Source organism: Halichoeres trimaculatus, unplaced genomic scaffold, assembly GCF_033239565.1.
Source record: "Halichoeres trimaculatus isolate MK-OKI-2021-1 unplaced genomic scaffold, fHalTri1.1 fHalTri1_scaffold_5, whole genome shotgun sequence".
In the NCBI taxonomy this organism is placed as follows: domain Eukaryota; kingdom Metazoa; phylum Chordata; class Actinopteri; order Labriformes; family Labridae; genus Halichoeres; species Halichoeres trimaculatus.
The window spans coordinates 1,307,211-1,310,167 of record NW_027437183.1 but is presented as its reverse complement, the minus strand read 5'-3'; the positions used below and the strand labels follow the sequence as shown (position 1 = coordinate 1,310,167).

Sequence of the window (2,957 nt, the reverse complement as noted above, 5' to 3'; positions counted from 1 at the left end):
ATATCATATTTTTACAGGGATTAAGTCAACATTCTGGTGTCTATGAGGAGTTGTTTGCAAACTTCTGTCCTTTCATTCCTCTGAACAGCTGCAGCAGTTCCATGATGATGTCACAAACTCATTAGGAGTTCCATGCAGCTGGTCATGTGACTCACTGAAGGCGGGAAAATACTATGTTTTTCACACACATAGAAATTAAAAAGGGATCAAACATAGACAGTTCCAGCTTTATTAAGACACACTTGGTGAAAATTGTTTCATCCATCAGCAGGTAATTTAAAGATTTTTGTGAATATCGCGCATGAGCGAGCAGCAGTTTGGGAGGCTGTTAATATTCCAAATTTTTAATTCTTATTCTATTTTTTTCTATAAAATTTTGAAGGCTATATTTGTATATTTTATCTCTTAACTTTTTCTATATTCCATTTCAGAGTGTACAGCCAGTAACTCTGTATCTCGTCATTTTCTTTTTAATTGTTAGCACCAACACACCAAATTAGATTCATTGTATGTGCAAATGTACTTGGCAATAAAACTGGATCCTGATTCTGATTCTGATTCTGATTCTGTTCAGGTGTGTGACATTAATCAATCCCACTGGACTCTGTTAGTTTGTCAAATATCTTTATTTCTTTAGCTCAGAATGAAGGAGTCACTTCTTATTGGTCCGTCTGACCATCAGGATTCAGGAAACTCCTCGACATCCAGGACACTGACAGGATTAGCCAAAACCTCCATGTTGGGCCAGGGCAGCCCCGCTTCCTTTCACATCTCTGTCTCTGACCGGGGCAACCACATATCCTATCCCACCTCCACCTTCATGACCACCTCCATGCAGGTTCATGGCTCCAGCTCCGCCTCCTTTGAGCACAGACACAGAGGAAAAGATAATGTGACATCCAGGACAGAATATAACAGACAGTGGGGGAAAAAAAAGTATTGAACACATCAACTTTTTTCTCATTACATTTATTTCCAAAGATGCAATTCAAACCAAATTTCTCCCAAACATTAGTATTAACTCCAATAATCCACACATGAAGAGAAATCACAACGTTCAGGTCCATAAATAATGATTATGGTGAATTAAGTACGATACCACAGGAAAAAAGTATTGAACACACCATGGAAAGGCTGAATACTTTGGACAGGAAATGCACCATACCACCTGAAATCTGTCAGTAATTATTACTTGAACTTCCAATCAGTGCAAACCAACATCAGCTGGGCTAGAGCAAATTGATGGTCCTATAAAAAAGGTGTTTTTTTCACCAAGCAGTTAAATAGCACACACCTCATGATGGGTAAAGGCAAAGAGCTCTCTGAAGACATTCACAACCTGATTGTTGCTCAGCATCAGAATGGAACTGGTTACAGACTTATATCAAAGCACCTGAATATTCCAGTCAGCACCGTTGGGGCCATTATTCACAAGTGGAAGAAGCACCACCTTACCATCAACAGGCCACGCACAGGAGCTCCTTGAAGATTTCTGACCAGGGAGTCAGAAAGATAGTCAGAAGAGGACTCAACCAGCCAAGGACCACCCTGAAAGGGCTCCAGAAAGACTTGGAGGCAGCAGGTACAATTGTTACAGAGAAAACAACAGGCAATGCACTCCACCGCCATTGCCTCTAAGGACGCTCAGCCCACAAGACTCCATTCCTCAAGAAAAGGCATGTTGAAGCTGGTTTAAAGTTTGCTAAACAGCATCTTGACAAGCCTGTAGAATACTGGGAGAATGTTGTCTGGTCAGATGAGACCAAAACTGAACTTTTGGGCTGTCATACTACAGACCATGTTTGGAGGAGAAATGGCTCTGCACATCAGCCAAAAAAACACTACACCAACAGTGAAGTTTGGAGGTGAAGCATCATGGCATGGGGTTGTTTCTCATCTCATGGTGTTGGCAAACTTCATATAACTGACGGAGCAATGAATGGAGCCATGTATGAAGAAATTCTTGATCTGAATCTGCTGCCATCCACCAGGATGATGAAGATGAGACGTGGCTGGACCTTCCAGCAGGACAACCATCCAAAGCACACGGCAAAGTTGACTCTCAAATGGTTTCAGAAAAAGAAAATCAATGACCAATGTCAAGTAGAAATTTTGTTCAAATTGCAAAAATCGACACGTTCAATACATACTTCCCTCACTATATCTGTAAAGTCTGACAGACTCACCAACATCAGCCAGAGCCATGGCCTGGTTTCCTCCAAGAGGAGCAGCTGGAGACAGACAGAGAGGTTAGCAGCAGCTGGAGTCAGAGTTTACACACAGTCCAGAAGATTTTCACTTCACTCTCAGAAAGAAAGAAAGAAAGCTCAACTTAACACTCACCATCAGCTGGAGAAACAAGCATCAGAGCACAGATTAACACAGAGACAGTCAGCAGCTCCATCATGGACCACAGGATCCAGGTCAAGTCCTGGACCAGAGGAAAACCAGCTCTTTAATAGACTTCACTGACCCAACATGACTCCAACTTCAACAACACACCTACATACGCAAACTCCGGCTTCAACAGAGATCAGAGATGACTCCGCCTCCACCGCTGACATTCCTGTTGTTCGCTGTTTAAGTGGAACGTCCAGAGATGCGACGGCGGTGGAATCTGACTTTAATCATACGTTCAGTTTGATAATTGTGTTAAAGCCGAAGATGAGTGTGTGACGATCCAACTGTACGGCTTAGTGTGTGTGACAGTCCTCTGGGGATGGGTGGGTATCACTGGGAGCAGCAGTCGTCCTATCTCTCAGATAAACATTTCATGCCTGAAACAGCTTCTCTGTCGTGTGGTGTGCCTCAGGGCTCAATCTTTGGTCCTATTTTATTCTCCTTGAAGAGTCCGAATAGTGTTCATGTGATCAGACAGTTTTAGGGCAACTAATCTATCAGAATGACAAAGCGTGCATACCTTTTACTTTTCTTCATTTACTCCCAACACATAACAT

General features: G+C 42.5%; 1 long non-coding RNA gene across 1 annotated transcript; it reads right to left on the bottom strand.

The window, feature by feature from the left end:
* Positions 1 to 761: 761 nt before the first annotated feature.
* On the bottom strand, positions 762 to 2,422 carry LOC141790025 (uncharacterized). Its single transcript, XR_012598253.1, has 3 exons — positions 2,344 to 2,422; positions 2,187 to 2,231; positions 762 to 861 (listed from the first exon to the last, which is right to left on the bottom strand). It is a non-coding gene; the product is annotated as an uncharacterized LOC141790025 (long non-coding RNA).
* Between the last annotated feature and the right edge of the window lie 535 nt (positions 2,423 to 2,957).